The 25099-nt window shown below is 37.5% G+C and overlaps 1 protein-coding gene across 9 annotated transcripts in view; it reads left to right on the top strand.

Moving 5' to 3' along the window:
• Positions 1–25099, top strand: part of kdm6a (lysine (K)-specific demethylase 6A) — a 317187-nt gene that overhangs the window by 126428 nt on the left and 165660 nt on the right. The gene's annotated exons all lie outside the window — the stretch shown is intronic.

Raw genomic sequence — 25099 nt, 5'->3', positions numbered from 1 at the left:
CCCCATTAATATCTCAGGAGAGTAGGGGATGTCAACATGACCAGCCAGGTATGTAGTATGGCTACAAGAGTAAGTCAGATGTTGGGTATCTTGCAGCAAGTGCTATACCTTCTTGACATGGTAAAGTCTTTTATTAGCATCTACAAGGCATAAGTCAAGGGCTTGATGTATACTCTCCACTTGGTACGATGAGTGGAGCGATTATAGCTCTCAAGAAGCTCAAAAGTATTATGGATGAAGAAGCAGTTTATTGGCATCTCAGCAACCATTTTTGGTAGAGGACTTTAGTCCACCAATAGTGTGTTGTGGTTGTAGTGCATACTGATCAAGAAATGTATTGCATTTACTTGCCCAGGTGGCCCAAAGCACTTCTGAAATGTGCCATCAATATTTCCAAAGGCATGGGTAATGTAACATCATCTACCTCTAAGTTACGGATCATGTTGATTTTTGATGCATACTGTTGGTCTTTCATTGTTGCTGGGTGTAACTCATGGAAATTTACATTTATGTTGTCTTTTGAGCTCTGCTATCCAATATCAAAGAATAATTAACTATGTTATTTGTGCAGTGATGTTTTTATATCATTAAATAGCCCAGTCAGTGTATTATTTATTCATCTGGCTTTGGCTTGTTCATTTCAATGAGGTGGAGATCAGAAAATGAGAATGGTATGGAGCTGCTTGTGTGTTTTTTTGCTGACTGCAGTCTGATTAAACAAGAGGTTGACAGTTGTAACTGATTTTTCTTGGTATTTGGTAAATGGTAGTGTTCAGACTTGGAATGGATCTTCTGAGTATCCCAAATCAGGAATTTGAAGTGATAATTTCACTGACCTTGACAGAATGATCAATTGCTTTTGAAATTTGTTTACCAATGGGTTATTGAAAACTAAGCTCCATTACTGATATACATTTCTTTCGAAGTTGGTGTACATATAGAAATGTGCTGCATTTTACTCTGCAATTTGTGGTACATGGTTGCTTGAAATATTGACAACTGTGCTGGCCTACATTAATTAATTACAAGGATAACTTTTGTAATATTCTTTCATTAGTTTTAAAACATTGAACTATGAGGCTATGATGGATGTTACATAAGTAAATCAAAAGCCCCTTTAACACTTGTGCCCCACTAACCTGGCTGTTTAGTATCCTGGAATGGGGGTTTGGCTTTTCACACTTGACTACTCCAAACTGGGATTCTGAATGCTTTCACACTTGCATGGAGCCATCCCCGGAGTTAGGACTATTCTACCTTTACCAGTGACGTCATGAAGCATTGAGCGATGGTGGACCTGCCCTAAATCCTGATCAATGTATTATGATCTAATATTTGAACAAACTTAATCATGCCTAATTATAATATAATTAAGCTTTATGTACAGTTCGGTATGAGCCCTTCAGTCCCTGTTATTATTGTGCCGACCTATATAAGCCTTTATAAGGGACTGTGGGAAAGTGCTAGCAATAAATAGCAATAGCGGACAATTTTTAAACAACGTGGGAAAGTTGGTAGTGCTATTGTGATCAATTTATTTAGTGTGGGAAAGTTGGTAGCATTATAGTGCACAATTTATATAGCATGGGAAAATTGGTAGCACTATCGTGTACAATTTATAAATCCCATGAGGGAAAAAGCAATAGCATGCGGCAGAGAAAGGGCTATATGTCTGGCTGCAGGATGAGCATTCATGGAGGAGTTTCTCTGCCCCACTGGATTCTGGGAAGTCAGGTCCACCATTGCTTTTTCTCACGGTCTTTATAAGTTGTGCTATAGCACTACCAATTTTCCCATGCTGTTTAAAAATTGTCTGCTATTGCTATTTATTTCCCTTCTCTCTTGCTGCGACTTACCTACTGCAAAGTTTATACCTTCATTTTAATCTTTTCTTCCTTCACATTCCTGCACTCATGCAAAAATTTGGGTTATTTCAACCCCACAATGTAATTACCTGTTTCACACTTGCCTGATTGCAACGCTGGTGTCTGTGACACTAGGAATTGTACTAGGGGTAGAGACCATCAATTCCTGGCATGTGAAGATGTCATCTGATGCTGGCGTTGAGCTAATTTTTGCTTTCACACCAGACACCAGACAAAGGCTATTAATTCCTGGGATAATTTGCAAGTGTGAAAGGGGCTAAATACAGGCAGTCCTTGGGTTAAAAAGATCTGATTTAGGAACAACTCATACTTAGAAACTGACAAGCTGGCTGGAAGGAGAATGGTGCCAACTTCCGGTTTGAGCTTGTTTGAGTCAGCATCGAGAGAGAGTATGCTGACCCACAGTTTTAAATTTGCAATGTTAAAGTTTTATTTTTATTGCTATTTAAACCACCTCATAATACTTTGCAAGACTCTAGTTTAAAATATTTGAAATATAGGTGCTGAGCTGTGGAATAGAGTTAAGTTTCTGTGTTGAACGTTATTGCTGTTCCTGCTGTGATTGGGCTCCCTGAACTATCCAGCTGCACGCTGCCTTACTCTGATGGGAATCTGTTTTTTCTCTCTGCAGACCAGCGAGTTTCCAAATCACTGAATGACGCCAATTTGCATGGAGGGGAACCTCTGGGTTAGGGTTAGGGGCAGACCAGCGAATTTCCAAACCACTCAACAACCAATTAGGGTTAGGGGTAAACTACATTAGACAAATATGTTCTTAACCAATGTTCACTTATTGCCAATAAAGATCATTTTTATATATCCCTTTTATAACATTGGAATGTATTATATTAAAGTACATTGCAATGATGCTTTGAACAGTGCAGTTTTCCATAGCACTGAACTTGCTTGGAATGCATTAACCATGTTGTACTCTTATTTTGTCTGGTTTACAAGTGGTTTGTGAACCAACAGTTTGGTGACTCTTTACTGCCTGCTTGGGTTAAAGGTAGCTAGAAATGAACAGATGCTTCTTAGCAGTTGATTTCACCTCCAAAAATCAAATCTGGATGTGCCAGCACCAGGTACATCCTCTCCAAAGGCCCTTTCATGCAGCGAAAAGGCTGACTGTAAAAGTGGAGATTCTCTGCTCTTGGGCTGGGAGACCTACCTCCATGAATGCTCTGTGGCTGGCTTCAAGGATAATTGGCGGAGCGCTGCATTCTGCTGCCTCATGTTAATGTACAGCTGCTGCAAGCAGCTGGGTAGGGGTGGGCTGATGATGTCGTCAGCCAGCGTCCCCATGCCCTCCATGACCCCCTTAGGGCAGGGCCAGCCGGCGGGAGCTGACAGGTCAGGCAGGGGGAGGCCTGACTTGAAAGGGCCTCAACAGTACCCATCTCTCCATCACCTTCTTTGACATCATCCAATTATATACTGTATTATGTTTAGATGTTGTATTTGGAAGTGTTAAGTGTTTGGCATAGAAATATAAAATATATACTATATATGCTATATTCTAAGATAAAACATTTGACTAACTGATGCTAAATAAGGATTGAATGCATTTGTTCCGACTTGAATACAAATTCGAGTTAAAGTCAGACCTAGGTAACGGAACTAGTTTTTAACTCAGGGACTAACTGTAGTTTGGATTCGGTCTGAGGCAGAAACTTTGTCACACCACTGTAAACCGGAGAGTTAATGGTTAGGGCATGAAGGATATTTGAAGGGCCTCAGGTGTTAAAGATCTCCTAATTGTGTCAAAGGTTTGGATCTGGAGCTCAGGTTGCCGATGAATTAAGCAGGTATCGATGCAGCTGCGGGAGTACTGGAGGCGAATCCATGGTCATTCTCCGTGACTGAAGGGACTCTTTTGCTTCTCTTTCTCCTATTGTTAGGGGCACTGGGCAATGCTCATAGTGACTCTGTTTGCCTTGTGGCAGATAAAAGTGAAAGTGCATCGTATAGAATTAGATATGCAAGGATGGTTTTTATGCCTTGGTTAACAATTTTCTTTGATAAGCTGAACTGCTTAAAATATATTCAAATGTTCTTATGATCCTTGATTGATTACAATAGTTGAACATTTCAGGATCTCCTTTCAATGAATGGTGTTGGCAGAACATTCAGCAAATTGGCAGGGGGAAATGTTGAGTTTAAAGATAGTCAGTTGGACAGTCTTAAAGTTTTTAGACTCAGTGTCTCAAATGTTGATCATTTGTGTTAAACCATCTTGCTTTAGGATGTTCCAGGATGATTTGGGAAAGTATCAGGAATACAATGATAATTTAAAAAATATATTACTGAGATTTTGGATTTAAAGATTGTGCAATTAATGTTCAGTTTGTGTTCCTATTGCTTCAAAAAATGTCTAGTATTCTTTAGAACCAAATTAGGAAGAAAACCGTGACACAATATTAAAAGATTCTTTATTTGATGGCATCCCCCCCATTTCAGCAGGGATTTTAAGAATTTTTTTAGTGTGTTTACAGGTAAGGAATACTGCTGTAATTTACAAGAGAAAACAAAAGCAGCTTAGCTTTAGCAGAAAACATTTTAAAAATAAGCAAACTGCTGCTGCTCTGCTCTCTTCTGGCAGCCCGCTGTCGATCCCAGCATTGGTCCCACTGCCCTGCTCTCTCCTGGGAAATGGGGGGAGATCAGCATGGGCACCAACTGCGGGCTGCCAGGAAAGACTCCTGGCAATGATAGATGGTGGTGATGCTAGTGAGCCACGCAGTGATGACGATCACTGCCGGCACAACCATTATCACCATAATTTCAACTTTGCATACAAGACGTGGGGGATATTTTTGAGTCATTTTTTTTGTTGGGGGTGGAGAGAGTGGGTCTTGTATGCCATCAAATATGTTAATTTAACATTCAGTAGAGGCATTTCTTTATCCATGTATTTGTTAATATATCTGCTGAAAATACTTAGTCATCTGAGGTGGTTCCTCAGGATCAATGGTAACTTGCTTCCACTCTAGTACTGTGGATTTTAAGGTCACTGATGAGGCCAATGTTGGACTCACAGGTTTTGCCACAAATGGGCAGGATGGATGGGTAATTAATGAGGTGGTGTGTTACTTCTTCCATTTACAGTATTTCAATGTGTTTCTGATCCATGGACTTGTGCTACTATTACTGTGAGGGATTATAGGGATATTGCATTTTTAAAGTAGATGTGGAGAAGAAGATTATTAGCTAGGACAAGCCTGTCTGATGATCTTGTGACTGTTTAGAATGTAGTACAGGTATTTGGTTTTGGGAGTCTGCTGTTGTGTATGCAAGTGATGTGACGACAGGCTATTTGTCACATGTTGACTTGACGAGGACATTTTTCTTTATCCATTAGTGGGTTTGCAGGATTTGAGTACTCTCCATTGCCTAGAGATACTGACTGTAGTTTTGGGCTCAGTGAGGTATTGGCTCTCTGCTAAAAATTCATATTGACTGTTTCTCCTGGACAAACTTTCTGGAGCAGTTATTTGCAACCGAGTATTGGTCACTGTTTTTCTCTGTCGCCTTTCTGCAGCTTCGGGGGGGTGGGGGGGGGTTTCCTCTTTTTAAGATGATTATGGCTGTAATGACTCTGAGATCCCTGGCATACACTTACGACACGGGTGGGGGGGGGGGTGACGGGGGTGCAGACTGCACCAGGTGACACCATCAAAGGGGGTGACATCAAAATGACAATAAAATTTCATTGCAGTGTTTTAGCAGAAATTATTACTTTTTAATCAAAATATCCCTGTAGTTATAACAACAAAAACATTTTTCATCAGACCAGTTTACATTTATCAATATACTTAACCTACAAGGCTAAAACTCTATGCTAATTTACTGTTTGAACCTTCTAATGTGCTCCGGTCAGAGCCTTCTGCTCATCATTGCCACCCCAGACATACGGGGAATGCACACCTGTTTCTTCTACGCTTGGTACACTGGTGCATTTGGTCCATGGGGTGAGGGAGGGGGGGGGTGACACCATGTGTTACCACGTTGGATGGCATCAACCCTAGTGACGCCACTGCTGGCTTATTTTCTTCCCAATTGTGTACAATAAAGTTGATTTATGATCAAAATTCTTCATCTGAAATTTTGAGATTTGCAGAATCAGCAATTCATTTACTTCAGCTCAGCCTTCAATACCATTATTCCCTCCTTACTGGTCAAGACGCTGCAAACTCTTGGCCACTATACACCTCTCTGCAACTGGATCCTTGACCTTCTCGTTGGAAGACCACAACCAGGAAGAATGGGAAACAACATCTCCTCCTCACTGATTATCAACACAATTGTCTGCAGAATCACAAACAGCAATGAGGAAGCGTGCAAGATGGGGATAGATCAACTTGTTGAATGGTGTAATGTCAACAACCTTGCGCTCAACGTCATCACCACAGGAGGAAGTTAGGGGAACACAATCCAGTTCTCATCGAGGGCTCAGTAGTGGAGAGAGTCAAGAACTTCAAATTCCTGGGTGTCAACGTCTCCAAGGATCTATCCTGGAGCCTCCATGTTGATGCAATCACAAAGAAGGCTTGCCAGCGGCTGTACTTTGAGGTGTCTGAGGAGATTCAGTACGCCACCGAAGACTCTCCTAAACTTCTACAGATGTACTGTGGAGAGCATTCTGGCTGGTTGCATCACTGCCTTGTATGCAGGCGCCAACTCCCAAGACAAAAATAAGCTACAGAGGGTTGTTAATTTGATCTGCCACATCACAGACACCAGACTTCACTTCATAGAAGACATCTCCAGGAGGCAATGTCTTAAGAAAGCAACTTCTATCCTCAAATACCCCCACCACTCAGACCATTCCCTCTTCACTCTGCTACTATCAGTGGGGGGGGGGGGGCGGGGAAAGAAAAAGGTACAGAAGCCTAAAGAAGAGCGCTCAATGGCACAAGAACAGCTTCTTCCCTGGTGCCATCAGATTCCTGAATAATCAATAAATCAAAGACATTGCCTTACTTTTTGTGCACTATTAGTTTTATTTTTAATAGTAATGTTGTCAGATTGTTATTCTATAATATGAATGTTTACATTCTGATGCTACTGTGAATTTCATGACTTGTTCAAGACAATAAATTCTGGTTCTGAACTCGATCCCTGACTAATGAAGTCCAGCATACCATAGGCCTTCTTAACTATCTTATTAACCTGAGAGGCAACCTTGAGAGATGTATGGATTTGTAGCCTTCTGTATTGGATGCAGGTTTTAAAGAATGGGTTGGACTGGGTGTTAAGAGTCTTGGGGATTTATATATCCAAGGCAACTTTGCATCATTTGAACAGTTAAGTTGCATTTAATCTTCCAAATAGGCTTTTTTTTGGATACTTACAAATTAGGCACTTTGCCCAATCTAAACTTTCTAATTTTCCCCTAGTTCCCAAAATCAATGTTCTAGATTTACTTTTTGATATAAAATTTCATTAAGGTGGTTTGATAGCTACCATTTATGAAAATCTGATTGATCTAAAAATGGGATAGGAAATGCATTTAGGAGGGAATGGGAAAGAGATTGGAATATCTCTATTTCAGATGAAGATTGGGATACTATCTTGACTTGATTAACAATACCTCAGTTTATGCACGACATTGTCTATTGCAATTCAAAGTGGTATATAGAATACACTGGTCTCAGGTTAAATTATCCTGTTTTTATTCTGATAGGGATCCAATATGTGACAGATATAAACTTCGAGGCTTCACTGGTTCATATGTTTTTGGAAGTGTCCAAAACTGAAAAATTTTTGGAGACCATTTTTTTCAGACAGCTTCAGAGATTCTTAGGATTAAGTTAGATCCTTAACCCTATATTGCTTTGTTTAGTAATTCTCAAAAATATTTCCTTGAACCTAACTCAGAGTTGTAGCTTTTATTTCATTGATAGCCGAACAAGCAATTTTGATTAAATGGGAAAATAGTCTACCACTGACACGCATTGGATACAAGATGTGTCTTGTTTGAGCTTGGAGAAAATCAGACATTCTATTAAAGAAACAATGATTAAATTTAATAAATTATGGGGCTCATTCATGGATTATTATTGTAATTTGATTATATAGACTTGAGTGCTCTGAATGCCATTTGCTCAATTTTCTGAGGCTGAAACTAGATTCCCTAGCTTATTTTTTTTTGCTGTTGACCATGTTTAGTGAGAGAGATAAGATTAGTACGGGGGGGGGGGGGTTCTTTTTCCATTTTTTTCTTTCTTTCCCTTTTTGCTTTTTCTTTCTCTTTCCCTTTTTGCTTTTTCTTTCTCTTTCCCTTTTTTCTTTCTCTTTCCCTTTTCTCTTTCTCTTTCTCTTTCCCTTTTCTCTTTCTCTTTCCCTTTTCTCTTTCTCTTTCCCTTTTCTCTTTCTCTTTCCCTTTTCTCTTTCTCTTTCCCTTTTCTCTTTCTCTTTCCCTTTTCTCTTTCTCTTTTTTCTTTCTCTTTCTCTTTTTTCTTTCTCTTTCTCTTTTTTTTCTTTCTCTTTCTCTTTTTTTTCTTTCTCTTTTTTCTTTCTCTTTCTCTTTTTTCTTTCTCTTTCTCTTTTTTCTTTTGCTTTTTCATTCTCTTTCCCTCTTTCCTTTTGCTTTTTCTTTTTCGCCCCACATGGATAAAAATGGAATTAAATTTTACTAAGGATATTTCCTTGTTGGAAATCCTTGGGTCTTCTCTATCTTTATATAAATTAACTGGCAACCCAATCATTAAACACAATTTAAGAATATATGCGCAATTTAGAAGGTTTTTTGGATTTCAGAGTTTTTTTCCTTATTAGCTCAATTATATATAATCATCTTTTCCAACGTTTTGAAAGATGCAGCTTTTAATGAGTTTGAGAATTTAATGTTTTAAAGGCCTTTTTATTGTCAACAATTTTGTATCCTTTGAACAATTGGTTGTAAATTTAATTTGTATAAAATTCACATTTTTTTATACATTTACAAATTATTTTGTTCAATCAGATTCCTAATTTTCCTGGAATTTCTAAGGCGAATATTCTTGATTTTTTTTTTAAATTACAATCTCTTATTTATGACAAAATGGCTAATTTAAGAAAAGCCTTGTTAATTGAAATCCAGAATGTCTGGTAGCGGGGGCAACACGTGATGCCATAGGGTTAGGACGAAGGAACCTGAACCCCCTGGGAAACTAACAAAAAAGTACCAAATAAGCAATGTTTTAAAGTAATAAAAACTTTTGAAGTACATTTAAACACTGCTACAACATCTTTATATAAAAACAAAGCCTCCAAAGAAAGAAAAAGCTGCTGCAGCCTATCCTGGAGCCCAATGTAAAGAGCAGACCAGAAGAGATCTGAAACCTACTGCAAGCTTGAAGCATGGAGCTAGCATTTGAGCTACTCCCTGGGTGAATGAGTCTGTCGAGAGAACTTCTGCTGACATTCCTCTCCCGCAGCGATGGTGTGATGGAGTCGTGGAAGATTCCACCACTGCTTTAACTGGAAAATCAGAAGTTTCAGCAGATAGTGGATATATTGGAAAACTATAGTAGAAGAAATAATATTAAAATAGTGGGTCTTAAAGAATGAGTGGAAGAACAAGATCCAATTGTTTTTTAAAAATATGGTTTCCTGAAGTATTGGGGGATGGGAATTTTAATCATCCTATTGAGATTGAAAGAGTACACAGCCCTTAGAGCAAAACCGCTTCCAAATCAGAACCCATGTTTTCTGCTAATTAAGTTTCTTTGATATCAAGACAGAAGATTTTGGCAGAAGGGGCAAGAGCAAGAAAAGGTCCACTTGAGTATGAAGTGCAGATTTAGTGAAAAGAAGAGAATTTAACCAAATTAAGAAGATTCTTGGCGGGGGTGGGGGAGGGGGAAGGGGGGAGGATACCGTTTTGCTTTGTGCCATCCTGCATCTTTGAAGATTTTCCTGCCTGAAGGTAAAAATAAGTTCTTCCTTATTTACAAGCAGAAGAGTTTGTGCAAAATCTTTCAAGAGCCCAGGTGGAATGAAGAACTAGAAGATCAGTTGTTAATGTTTTAGATGGACTAAATTTATTTGGAAGTTCATGCATGATTGAATAATCTAGAACACTCTACTTATCTTTCTTGATGGTTTTTGGAAAAAAAATTATGTATGAATTAAAGGATGGGGAGGGGGTGAGGTTCTAACTCCTGCGGTATCACATGTGTAATTGTGACTTTGATGCAACCCGTAAAATATAGTGTAGGGTATTCTCTAAACAAAACTTAGCCCCGGTACTTGGAGGGGTTATTTTGTTTATTATGTGTGGAAATATGTATGCTTCAAATGTAAATCTGTTTACTTTTCTCTATATGGATTGCCGGACGCAGTTCCCGCCAACACATTGGATATTGAGTTGAGGGAGGAGAGTTCACAAGTGGAGGAAGTAGTGGGTTATCAAGATGAGTAATATAGTGAAATTTGTAAATTTTAATGTTAATGGGTTAAACAGGATGGTGAAGGGGAAGAGAGTATTAACACATATTCAGAAAATGAGAGACTGCTTTTTTTTTTGCAAAAAAAACACTTAATTGAAAGAGAACATTTGAAGTTAAAAAGAGATTGGCTTGGTTATGTAGCTGCCTTGTTTAATTCAAAGGCAAAAGGAGTGACTATTTGGTTAAAAATAATTTTCTAATTAAAATACAAAATGTAGTAACTGATCCTGCAGGGAGATGCATGATGTTACATTGTCAAATGGTACATTATGGACCCCTTTGAATTTGTATGCACGAAATGTGGATGATGAGAAATTTATTCAAGAAACATTTTTGAATTTAGCAGAGGCACATGAGAATATTTTAATAGGAGGAGATTTTAATTTTTATTTAGATCCTCCACTATAGGAATGACAAATGCTAAAGCAGCAAAGGTTACATTGGTATTAATGAGGGACTTGAACTTAATAGCTGTGTGGAGGAGAATTAATCCTAGAGAAAGGAATTATTCTTTTTATTCAAATAGGCATGATTCCTATGCTAGAACGGATTTATTTTTAATTTCAGTACAATTACAAGGCAGGATATAGAAGCAGAATATACAGCAAGAATTCTGTCTGATCATTTGCTAATGCCTGATAAAGAGAAATCGGTTTATAAATGGAGGTTGAATTCTTTGATTAAAAAGAACAGATTTTTATGATTTTATTAGAAGACAAATTCATTTGTTTTGTGATACAAACTTGAAATTTGAATGCTAAGTTTATAATGTGGAATGCTTTTAAAGCATATTTGAGAGGGCAAATTCTGTTTACTTCTAAAATTGAGTATATGAAAGAGGTAGATCAATTAGAACAGGAAATAATGGTCTTGGGAAAAAGATTATCAAAGGAGAAGTTCTGAAGATAAATGTAGGCAACTAATCAATAACAAACTTCAATATAATACATTAAAAACTTACAGAACAGAAAAATTGATCACAGGAACTAAACAGGTACTATGGGTAAGGTGAATGATCACATAAAGTACTTGCATGGCAACTGAAAATGAAACCAGTCTCAAGAACAATTAATTAACAACATTCAAATCATTTTTAATTGGTTAAAAACCTCAAGAAACAAATTAATCTTTTAAGAGTTTATATTCTAAATTACATAGGTCAGTCTCTTTAAAAGATGAAAATAAAATAGATATTTATCTCAGATAAGTTTACCTAGATTGCGTATGGAAGAGCAAACAGAATTGAGTGCTCATTTTACATAGAAGTGAAGAAGGCAATGAGTGCATTACAAAGTAATAAACTTCTGGGAGAACACTATTTTCTGCCTGAATTTTATAAAGAATTTAAAGATTTAATGATTCCCAGCATCAATAACTCATTCTCTCCCAGAATCATTTTCAACAGCAATAATAAAAAAGATAGGTCTATAGGATGAAGGTTTTTAAAGGGTCTCTATTTCATTATTGAATGCAGATTATAAGATTATTGCTAAAATATTGGCGAACACAGTGACTAAATTATTACCTACGTTAAATGTGGACCAGACAGGGTTTGTAAAAAAAAAAAAAAGACATAAGCAGCGGACAACACAGATTAATTAACATTATACATTTAGCACAAAAAAAAGAAAAGATTTAAGTGTTGCTGTTTGATAGATTGGAATGGGACTTTTTGTTTCAGGAGTTGGATAAATTTGGGTTTGGTCAAACTTTTATAAATTGGATTAAGGCATTATATAATGATCCCAAAGCTAAAGTAGTAACTAATGGACAAATATCTGCTCCATTTCAATTGATAAGTAGACCAGGATGTCCCATATCTCCAGTGTTATTTATACTAGCTATTAAGCCACTAACAGGCAGTTAGGAGTGATATGGAAATTAAGGGATTGGTCAAGAAGAGCATAAAATTAGTTCGTTTGCAGATGCTGTTTTAATATATTTGACAGAACCTGAGACTTGTGAAAATTACATTTTAATTTGTAAAAATATGGTAAGATTTCTGGTTATAAAATAAATTGGGATACAAGGGAAATTATGTCCCTTACTGAAGAACATTATAATCATTGTCAAAGAAATACAATTTAAATGGCCAAAAGATGGGATTAAATATTAAGGGATTCGTATAGATAATAATCTAAAAAAAAAATTATATAAATTGAATTATTTGCCATTACTCAAAAAGGTTGAAGATTTAAAAAATGATGATTTAACCTAGAACGATAGTAGTAAGATTTTATTGTATTAAGATGAATATATTCCCAAGAATACAATATATTTTCAAACCTTACCTAAATTATTACCACAAGTTTTTTTTTAAGAATTAAATAAACATTTGGTAAAGTATGTGTTTGGTAGAGATATGATTTTACCTGAAATGACTAAATTTGAAGGTACCAGAGAAGGGTTATATTTCAGTTATGTATCAAATATTACAGGATGGTATGGATAAAAAGGGTTGGGATAAATCTAAAGGTAAATGGGAAGCGGAAATTGGTTTTATTTTTTCCGAGGATGATTGGTCAGATATTTGTTATGATAGTGTAACTAGACTGATAAATGCACGTTATGCAATGATTAATTATAATTTTTTACATCAATTATACTTAACACCTGAAAAGCTTAAACAAAAATGGTTTTCATGAATCAGATTTGTGTTTTAGATGTGGTAATGCTGTTGGAACTTTTTTCACGCGGTTTGGTCGTTCGTGTGTGTAATTTTGGAAGAAAGTACAATTGTTCTGGAATGCCTGTATAAGATTAAAATACCTTTAGATCCGACAATATTTTTATTGGGTAGTTTACAACCTCTGTAAGGTTTGGGATTAGATAAATTTCAACTTGCTTTTGTATTTTTAGCATTATCTGTAGCGAAAAAATGTATTGCTAGTATGTGGAAAGATACAAATGTGATTGATATTAATAGATGGCATAATGAGATGAAATATTGTTTAATAATGGAAAAAAATCACGTTTCGCGTGATAACTAGTTTTTTTATTAATAAGTGGTTGTTATATTCAGAATATTTACATTTTGATTTACATTGATTAGATCTTAATATGTATGCTTAATTTTTTTTCTCTCTTTATGGCTCTCCTTAGGAGAGTTGGCTGAAAGGGGGGGGGTTCTTTTTTTCTTTTTTCTTTTATTTATATATATAATTCATGTTTAGTTTATTGTTATATATGTTACTTATTATCTGTATTTTGAACGAATAAATAAAGTTTAAAAAAAAAAGAATTAAATAAACATGTAAGAATTTATTTTGGAAAGAGAAAATGTTAAGAGTTTCTATAGAAAGATTAACCTGGAAATATGAACTGGTTGGCCTACAGTTTCCTAACTTTAAGAATGATTACCAAGCGGCTCAAATGAAATTTAATACTTTTGTTGAAGGAGTAGAAAAACCAGCATGGGTCAAAGTAGAATTGGATAAAGTAGGAGAGAGATAGCAGAGGAATTTATATAAAAATGGGATTCAAAATCAATAACTGGTGTTAAAGAAACACCTTTGTTAAAACACTTGATTAGTATTTGGAACAAGATAAATGATGAAAATTGAACAAAGGAAGTATATTGCCAAAGATGCCTTTGAATCAAAACTATATTGTACCTTTTTCAAAGGACAATCAATTTGGTTTAGTAAAGGTATTAAAAATATTGAAGAATGTTATGAACAAGGTCAATTGATGTAATTTGAACAATTAAGGAATAAATATGGAGTAAATAATACTCTTCTTTTATTTTCAATTGAAAGCATATTTGAGGGAAAATTTAGGTCCAGCGATGTTGTGAGGTGGGAACTCTTATTAGGAGAGGAAATATTAAGAAATTTACTTCTGCAATGTATCTTTTATTACAAACAGGAACTATTAAACAGGGATAAATCTAGATAGAAATGGAAGTTGGATTTGAATATTACAATTGATGAGCAAAAATGGTCAGATCTCTGTTGAGATTGCATGACAAATGGGGCTTGGCCATGTGACGAGGCTGAGCAGATGTGCTTTTGCTGAGCTGTTCATGAAGAGTTTTTAAAAGATGGCTCAAAAGATCAAACGGCAAATCCGGGCTAAGAATCTCAGGTACTTTATGTTTACCCGGCGATTTTATGGGTGGATGTGTCGGAAGGCAACCGGCAGTTTTTCAATACCAAGCAAAATGCAGAAGAATTTCTTTGTGGACTTTAAGAAGTAAAATGACTTTGGAAGAGAATATATTTTTGTGGACTAAGTAAGGTTGTATTTTTCTTAAGTCATCTGATATTTATTAGGTAATGTTAACTGTTCTTATTGATACTTTGCGGAGAGCTCGGGGAAATGTTGAACAAAGTAACAGCACGGTATAGATTCCAGTTTAAGGGGGATAATGGCGTCAGGAGGGAAGTTTGTTTTAAAGACGGCGCTTTAGGTTGGTGGTGTTCTTTATCGTCCCTGGAGGATTCTGCAGGCATTTTTCGCGGGCTTCCGCAGTTTCTTGTTTACGTCACCGTCAAAGCAGGATCTTTGCCCTTTTTTCAAAAGGGAAGAGGTCATGAGATTGTTTAACTATTTACTGCAGCTCCTGGAACGCTTCCACCAGCATTGCCTCCGCTCCATCCTCAACATTCATTGGAGTGACTTCATCCCTAACATCGAAGTACTCGAGATGGCAGAGACCGACAGCATCGAATCCACGCTGCTGAAGATCCAACTGCGCTGGGTAGGTCATGTCTCCAGAATGCAGGACCATCGCCTTCCCAAGATCGTGTTATATGGCGAGCTCTCCACTGGCCACCGTGACAGAGGTGCACCAAAGAAGAGGTACAAGGACTGCCTAAAGAAATCTCTTGGTGCCTGCCACATTGACTACCGCCAGTGGGCTGATATCGCCTCAAACCATGCATCTTGACATCTCACAGATCGGCGGGCAGCAACCTCCTTTGAAGAAGACTGCAGAGCCCACCTCACTGACAAAAGACAAAGGAGGAAAAACCCAACACCCAACCCCAACCAACCAATTTTTCCTTGCAACTGCTGCAACCGTGTCTGCCTGTCCCGCATCGGACTTGTCAGCCACAAACGAGCCTGCGGCTGACATGGCCATTACCCCTCCATAAATCTTCGCCCGCGAAGCCAAGCCAAAGAAGAAAGATTACTGTGCAATATTTGTTTGTAAATCAATATATTAAAGTTTATAAGTTTTAACGGTTTAAACAGAATGATCAAGAGAAATAAGGTTTTGGCTCACTTGAAAAAATTAAAGGGAGATAAAGTTTTTTTTTACAGGAAACCGGTCTTACTAAGGTGGAACATGGCAAGTTAAAAAGAGGATGGGTGGGGCAGGTCTTTTCTTCGTCATCCAATTCTAAGGCAAAAGGGGTTGCGATTTTAATTAAAGATATGTTCTGGTTAGAGAATATATCAAAAGACCAAGGAGGTAGATATGTGATGGAAAATTATAAGATTTATTCAGAATTATGGCCGCTTATGAATATTTATGCACCAAACTAAAATGACACAGCCTTTAGGAAGGATATATTTTTAGAAGCTGCTGAGAGAGACACAATATTTCGATAGGTGATTTTAATTTCTGTCTGGATCTGATAATGGATAAATCTGCAAGAACAATAACTAGGGCTAAGGCTGTTAAAATGACGTTATCTTGTATGAAGGATCTAACTTTGATATTTGGAGACAGCTTAACAGAGAGAGAATATTCTTTCAACTCAAGGGTTCATGATTCACATACAAGAATAGATTTATTTTTACCATTGGATGGACTAAAAGAAGGTGATGAAGTCAGAATATTTATCAAGGTTACTTTATGATCCCTCACTTACGCTGATCATTTCAAAAGCGGAGAAGCAGAAAGGTATTTACAGATGGCATTTGAATCCCATAATGTTAAAGTGGTAGGATTTAAAATAATTTATTAGATGACAAATAGAAATCTTAAATGAAACAAATTTGGGATCAATGGATAACAGCTTTTTAATATGGGATATAATGAAGACCTTTTTGAGAGGTCAGATTATTTCTTTTACAAAAAATGGGAAGAGGGAATATATTGCAGAATTAAATAATTTGGAAAGAGATATTGGAACGAGAATAAATATCAAATTATGGAAAACAAAAAAAAAAACTTTATAAACAAAGTAGAAAAAAACAATACTTTAGACAAATATAATGAACTGAGGGAATGGGCTCATAAGGTGCTGGCGTGGCAAGGGCGATAAATGCAATACAGAAGGGAAGCCAATGTAGTTACATATAATCAGAAAGAAATAAATGATGCCTTTTGGCAATACAACACTGAGCTTTATAAATCGGATATACTAAAGAATGAAAACTAAATACACAAGTTCTCAGGGATTGATCTTCCTAGATTGGATGAAAATGTCAGAAATGACCAGAATGCCACTTTTACAAGGGAAGAGGTCGAGAAAGCATTAAGTATGTTACAGGCTAAAAAGTCTCTGGGAGAGGATGGGTTTCCACCTGAGTTCCATAAAGAATTCAAATATATGTTAATGCCATTACTGATAGATGCATTGGATCAAGTGGTAGAGACACAAACACTTCTGGAATCTTTTTCAACGGTGATAATTACAATATTACCTAAACATTGTCATATAGGCCAATTTCTCCTCTTATTGCTGACTATAAAATTGTAGCAAAGGCGTTAGCCAACAGGCTGGGGCAATATCTACCGAAATTAATACCTCTGGACCAGGTGAGATTTGTAAAGGATAGACATTCAGCAAATAATCTAGCTAGACTGTTTAATATAATACATATGGCAAAATCAGGGCGTAATCAAAGTATAACAGTTTATTTGGATGCAGAAAAGGCTTTCGACTGATTAGAATGGCCGTTTTTGTTTAAAACATTGGAGAAATTTGGTATAGGAAGGAGATTCATTAATTGGATTAAGGTGGTATATCACAGCCCACAGACAAAGATAATTGTGAATAGTCAAATATCAACAATATTCCCTTTGAGTAGATCAAGTAGGCAAGGATGTCCTCTGTCTCCAGCATTGTTTATAATGGCAATTGAGTCTCTGACTGAAATTATTAGAAGAGACTCTGAGATTAAGGGCTTCGTGGACAGACAAGATTAGAATAAAATGTGTTTATTTGTGGATGATGTACTATAATATTTGTCAGATCTGGAAGGGTCCTTCAAAAAGTTACAGGAGACTCTCGGAAAATATGGTAGAGTGTCTGGTTATAAGGTTAATATGGACAAAAGTGAAATAATGCCAACAAACCATGATTATGAAAGATCTAAAAGAAGCAGTGGGTTTAAATGTAAATCAGATGGGATTAAATATTTGGGAGTAGTAACAAGCAACAATTTACAAAATTTGTAAGAATCATGTTCCTTTGTTTAATAAAATAGAGCAGGACTTACAAAAATGGAAGGAATTGCTGATAACACTAACAGGAAGAGTTAGTTGTGGAAAAAAAATGAAAGTGATGCCAAGACTTCAATACTTGTTCCAATCACTACCTATAGTTTTACCAACAAATTTTTCCTAATTGTTAAACAATCAAGTAAGACAATTCCTGTGGAATAAAAAAGTGCCAGAATTACATGGTGGTGGGGGGAAACTACTTTGGGATTATAAGTGAGGAGGGCTGAGACTTCCAGATTTAAAAAGAATTTATCTGGCTGCACAAGCAAGATTTTTAGCATTGGTTTTTGAAGGGAATTCATCAAACTGGGTTGGTATGGGGCTACATTTTATGAATGCTAAAGCTTTATTTATAAATGGAGCACTAAATTAATTAAAAAGACGAGTAGCCCTATCTTGGTACATATGGTGAAAATATGGCAGAAAATCAATGAATGTATCGGGGTGGGGGGAGTGGGTATTTCGCTGAGTTCTGTTATGTAACAATGTATTGTTACCTATGAATATGGGAAACAGAATTCTAAAGATGGTTAACAAAATATATACGTTGGTTGTATAGCGGACTGTTATAAAGATGGTGTTTGATGTCATTTGAACAGATGAGACAGACCTATGGTTTACCTAATTGAACATTTCTATGATTGCTTCAATTGCAAGCTTTCTTGAGGGAGCGATCAGAACAGGCATTGACTCCTCCAGTATGGGTAATATTCCCAAATTTATTACTAGAGGTTATTTTACTTTTCAGTAGAAAGTACTAAACCTGGCCTGTAGAGATCAAGGGAAAGGTGGGAGTCCGACATGGGTGTTTCAATATTAGAACAATCATGGTTTGAATGGTGCGTGGATAGTGCTACTTCAACTATTAAAGTGAGATATGGGTTGGTTCAATATAATTTTTTGCACCAGCTGTATCACTCCACAGAAGTTGCTCAAATCCAGGCCAGAAATACCAAAATTGTGTTTTAGATGTGAACTATAGGAAGGAACATTGTTTCATTCAGCTTAGTCATGTGTGAAGGTTAGATCTTTTTTGGCAAGAAGTTTCTGAAGTATTAACAAGAATTACAAGGGTGACCTTCCCAGGTGATCCAGAAATTTATTTGTTAGGCAATTTTATAGACATAAGTAACGATCTTAGTGCAATTTTAACAAACAAAACTTGAAACTAACAGTGGCCAAAAAGTGTATTGGAATCACAAAGAAGTCAGACTCTCCAGTTACCTTGGCGGGGTGGATAGTTGTATATCAATGGAAACAAAACATAATTTAAGGAACAAGTATGATACATTTCTTAAAATATGGTGATGATATTTGAACTCTCTTGATGCCCATCTCTCATAATGCTGCTAAATTCAAAGGTGATCTCTCCCTGAATCTTGAGGTTAATCTAAGCCAGTGGTTCCCAAACCTTTTTGGGCTGCCACCCACCTTGGCCACGAGGCCACATCTCTAGTGCCTCTTTTTCACCCCCCCCCCCATACAACGGTGCTAGGAGCGGGGTGGGAGCTTAGTGGCATTGTCGAGCAGGATGGGGGGGTGGTTAGTGACGGCACTGAGAGGGTGGTAGTTGAACCAGTACAACATGGCGGCCACTGAGACTAGTTCTCACGAGAATGCCTTGTCATCATTTAGTTTACTCATTACTGCCACCCTGAGTCTGGCCAGAAGCTTACCACACTGGGTTCTACATTAAATTTTGGCAGCAAACTAATTAATAGTAAGACGGAAGGTTCAGACCACCCCTTTTTCCCTCACCACCCGCCCTGGATCTTTCTACTGCCCACGGGGAGTGAGGTGTTCAGCAGCACCCAATTTTGGATCACTAATCTAAACTGTGTATCCTGACAGTGTACAAAAAAAGTATTTAATAAAGGTTGAAGGGGAACAGAAGGGGGTAGAGTTAGGGATTTTGTGTGTGGTTTTTCTTTTGCTTTATATAAAATTTAATATACATATATTTTTATTGAAATGTTATAATTGTTAATTTTATTATGAAAAATATATAAAAGTATTTAAAAACATTGTATGACATGCTATTAATGTAAGATATAGATTAGTTCAATACAATTTTTTACACTAGCTATTTTTGATGCCACAAAAATTGAATAGAATGAAATCTGATTTATTAGATCAATGTTTTACGTGTGTGAAGAGATAGGAACTTGCATTTTACTTGGTTATGTCCAAGGTAAAGCCTTTTTGGATGGATTTAGGATATATCTTAGAACAAGTTACAGGTAGTATATTTCCACAAAACCCAGATTTATTAAACATAGAAAATACAGGACCGAAGTTGAAATGAGCAATATACCAAACAAAATTTGGATGAGTGGTGGCAAGGAAATGTATTGCAGTGACCTGGAAATTAGATACACATTTAGGTATGGTAAGATGGAATGCATAAATTCAAAGCTGTATCTTCTTGGAGAAAATTGCATACAATTTGAGAAATAAATATAGTGTATTTCTGCAAATTTTAAGCCTGTATATGCAAATTATAGGAATAAATATGTAATGGTGTTCTTCCAATCTCTCGAGACCTGTGTTAATCACCTTCTTTAAATTGATCATATAAACCTTGCTGGAGTTCTATTTGTTGGAAAGCGATCCTCTGATAGATACTATCTTTCTTTTTAGTTTCCTTTACTTTATATTACTATATATCCCTTTTTGCATATTTTTATAGGGGGTTTAGGGAGGGGAAGGTTTATAACCATCCTGTAATGACTGAAATTTTCTTATATTTAAATATTTACTGTTTTGTGTAATTGTTTAATAATTGTATGGAAATTTAAAAAAAATAAAATATTTTAAAAAATCTCCTGGGAACAAGATTTGAATCTTTTAATCTCCAATGAGGTGTGGAATGTTATTCTTGAACTGATTAACATTGCATCCTTTTGTGTATGCCATTGTCTGTTTCAATTTAGTGGATTATGGAGCATGTATGTCTAAACTGCCTTGTTCTTATCTGTACATTAATCTTTGATGTGACAAATGTGAAACAGGTGATGGCCTCTTTAATTCACATATTCTGGACCTGCTCTGGCTTAGAAAAATTTTGGAAGTAAGATTTGCAAACTCTATTGATTATTTTAAAATTAAAATGGGGACCTAACCCTTTAAAAACTCTCTTTGAAATGCATCGAGGATGATGTTATACTACAATTCACTGTTGCATTTCATCCTTTTTTTCGTTAATGGCAAGATGTGCAATTTTGAATAAATGGAAAGACAATATTTTACGTACATGTGCACACTGGTTAAGGGATATTAAGTCTTGTTTAAACTTGGAAAAGATTAGATATGCTGTTCAATTTTCAAATTCCAAATGGTATGGGGCTCATTTATGAACTACTATATCATAACCTTAAGAATTAGTGTTGATTTGGAAGTTTTGCATGTGCTATCTCTCTCCAAGATTATGCCACTTGAATTTTTTAAATGGCAACCTTGACCTTGCTTGGGGAAGGGGTTTAGAATTTGTTTTGTTTTGTTCTATTGTATTATTATGTTTGTGTTAGTTTACTTCTGAATTTCTACATATGATCATGATTAACCCTTTTATAGTCTGTAGCACATATAATTGTATTCCCCAGGGAAAACCCATGCAGTTACAGGGGAAAACATACAAGCTCCTTACATACAGTGCGGGATTCGAACCCTGGATCTGATTGCTGGTGCTGTAAAAGCGTTGCGCAAACTGCTATGCAATCCGTGCCTCCAAATAGGGAAAGGCGATAGGGGTTTAAAGGTGAAGGCGTGCGGTTTAACCAGAGAAGTCGATATTAATGCCATCTAGTTGGATGAAATATCAGAAGATGAGGTCTTGTTCTTCCAATTTATGGGTGATCTCAGTCTGGCAGTGCATGAGATCATGGACCGACATAATCAGCAAGGGAATGGGATGCAGAATTGAAATGGGTGGCCACTGGGAGATCCACTCTATTGCGGTAGACAGAGCCGAGGTGCTCAACAAAGTGATCTCTGACTGTATCAGTCACTTTGATATAGAGGAGGCCACAATGAGAGCACCAGATGCAGTAGATGACCCCTGCAGATTCATAAGTGAAATGCTGCTTAATTTGGAAGGACTGTTTGGGGCCCCGAATGGTGGTGAGAGAGAAAGTGTGGGCACAAGTGAAGCATCTCCTTCGATCACAGGATGATTGGTGGGGAGGGAGGGACTACACCTCTTCCCACCCTGTCCCTTGCAAGGATGTCATTCTATTCTCTCAATTCCTCTGTCACATCTGCACCCAGGTTGAGGACTTCCATGGCAGATCATTAGAGAAGTCCATTTTCTTCAAACAATGTGGTTTTTCTTCTACAAGCATCAACTTGGCGCTCACCCGCATATCCTCCATTGCCCACACCTCTGCCCCCCATGCTCAACAAGGCAAGGATTTTTCTTGTCATCACCTACCACCCCACCAGCCTCCTCATCCAACACATCCTCCTCTGCCATTTCTGCCACCTACTATGTTAACTCACCACTAGACTCATTCCCCTGTCCGACTTCCTCAGGGACCACTCCCTCTGTGTCTCCCTTATCCACTCCTCTCTCCCCACCAATTGTCCCCTTGCTGAAAAGACTGGCTAAGTTCCTCTAGCATTTCAGTATGTTTTTCTACAGTCACAGTGTCTGCAGACTTTTGTATTTCTCTTAGTGAATGCAATTCATGGCCTAAGTGTCCACCTTAATGATTATGATGCAATGTGTAAATAGCCAATGTGGACTATTAAAGACTGGTTATTAAAGTTCACAGATTCCTTACAAATCAAACACACATTTCTCCTTGACTTCTGTGAAAAAGTATTCAGTTTCCCACCGTCTCTGAAATTTTCACCACTCCCTTGCTATTTTTGGTCTACCATTTTTAATTAACTGAGGTAAACCAGAGTAACATTGCAATGGTTGGTCTTGTTCAGGGTGTCCCAAATATTTTCTTTCTACTTGCATACCATTTTAAATCAACCCTATGCCATCGATGCTCTGTGATTAGTAAGGGATTACTTAAGGTGGTATGTGGGGGGGTGGGGGGGGGGAAAGAGGTTGAGAACCACTGTTTTAATCATACCTAATTGACTCGTTATGTGCACGATTTCATAACTCCAAAGGAAATGGGCTAATGACATTTTTTCTCATGCAAAATGTTTCAGTAACAATTAGGTCTAGAGCAGTGGTTCTCAACTTTTTTCTCCACTCGCATACCACCTTAAGTTATCCCTTTACAGAGCACCTGTGGCATAGGAATTAATTACGGTGATATGTGAGTGGAAAGGAAAGTTGTTCAAAATGGCAGTGACATCCAGTGTTGAAACTAAGAACTGCAATGTACATTCAATGCAGTTTATTGTTGGAGACTATATTCTAATGAACCATATTCCATTTTATTTTAAATTCATCCTGGGCCACTTAAAAGTAGGCTACAGTTGGCCTAGGTGCTGTAGTGTGGCCACTTAAGTTCATCTCCCTTATTCGTAATACTCATTGTATTGAAATAGACATATTTCAAACTCTTCAACTAATTTCATTTTGCTTTACAGAATCATAGAAAAATAGGTGCAGGAGTAGGCCATTTGGCCCTTCAATATGATCATGGCTGATCAGTACCCAGTTCCTGCCTTCTCCCCCTACCCCTTGATCCCTTTAGCCACAAGTGCCAAATCTAACCTCTTAAATATTGACAAGGAACTGATCTCAACTATTTCCTGTGGGAAAGAATTCCACAGATCCACCACCCTCTGAGAGAAGAAATTTTTCCTCATCTCAGACCTAAGAAACTTCTGATTTTTCCCAGGATTGGAAACAACCTACCTGCGTCTTAGTCTGTCTAAACCCTTTTATATGTTTCTATAAGATCTCCTGCCTCCCCCTTCTAAATTCCAGAGAATACAAGCCTAGTCAATCCAACCTTACTTCATTTGCAAGTCCTTCCATCCCTGGTATCACCTCCTCCATGATGAAGATGTCCTCCCTCAGATAAGGAGACCAAAGCTGCACGCAGTACTCCCCATGTGGTCTCTCCAAGGCCCTGCACAGCTGTAGCAGGATCTCTGTACTCTTGTACTCAAATCCTCTTGCTATGAATGCTTCCTCCCCGCTTGTCCTTCCTCACAAGCCCACAACACTTTCCACTATCTGCTCTGTTCTTTCCCCCAGATTTCTAGTTCCCATCCCCCAGCCAAACTTGTTTCAACTCTTTCCAACAGTTCTAGAAAACATGCCCACTAGGATACTGATCCATCTCTAGTTCAGGTGCAGCCTGCCCTTTTTGTATAGGCCATTCTTTCCCGAGAAGAGATCTCAATGATCCACAAATCTGAACCCCTGCCCCCTGAACCAGCTCTTCAGCCGTGCATTCATCTGCCATGACTTTTTTTCTTGCCCTCACTTGCATGTGGCACATGAAGCAATCCCGTGATTGCCACCCTTGAGGTCCTGCTTTTCAGCTTCCTTTCTAACTCCCTTTCTTCCATCTTCAAGATGTCATCCCAACTTTTATCTTTGTGATTGGTGTCAACTTGGACCATGACATCTGGCTGCTCATCCTCCTGGTTCAGAATACTCTCTACTCGTTATGAGATGTCCCTGACCCTTGCAGCTGGGAGGCAACATACCATAGGGGAGTCTTGATCTTTTTCACAGAACCTCCAATATATTTGCCTAGCTATTGAATTCCCAATCACTATAGCTCTCCTCTTCTCTTCCCCCCCCCCCCCCCCCTTCCCTGTTAGCTGAAGGGACAGACTCTGTGCCATAGACATAACCACTATAACCTGTCCCTGGTATATCATTCCCCCCCACCCCCCCAAAAAAACAGTATCCAAAACCGTATACTTATTGTTGAGGGGAACAACCACAGGGGTGCTCTGCAATGTCTGTCTATTCTTCTCCGAACAGTCACCCAGTTACCTGTCTCTTGCTTTTTGGGTGTGTCTCTCACTATAGCTTGTCATCACCCCCTCTGCTTCCTGAATGAGTTTGTGTGTTCTTTATGTCCCCATAGGTTTCCTCTGGATTCCTCCCATGTTCCAATGAGGTTTTACTTAATTGAGAGTCAAAAATAAGTAATTATGGCTAATTAGTAAGTGTAACTTAGTGCGAGAAGTGCAAACATTTTTGGTGACTCAGGATAGAAAAAGGAATACTTGCATTAGAGAAAACAAAGGCATTGCTAAGGTTCTAAGCTCCAGTCAATTTTTTGTGCTCATCTAATATATCCAATACCAAAACCAGAAATCAATTGTTTCCAATGACATTTTGTCAGTTAAATACATCTAGGCTATTAAGGTTGGCTGAGAAGTGCAAATGGCAATAATTTTGTGTATATATTTTTAAAAGAATTTGCCCAATGATGGGATCTTCAGTA

Source organism: Narcine bancroftii, chromosome 7 (assembly GCF_036971445.1).
Source record: "Narcine bancroftii isolate sNarBan1 chromosome 7, sNarBan1.hap1, whole genome shotgun sequence".
NCBI classification, from domain to species: Eukaryota; Metazoa; Chordata; class Chondrichthyes; order Torpediniformes; family Narcinidae; genus Narcine; species Narcine bancroftii.
The sequence above is the reverse complement of the archived record's forward strand: the minus strand, read 5'-3'. Positions and strand labels throughout refer to the sequence as shown.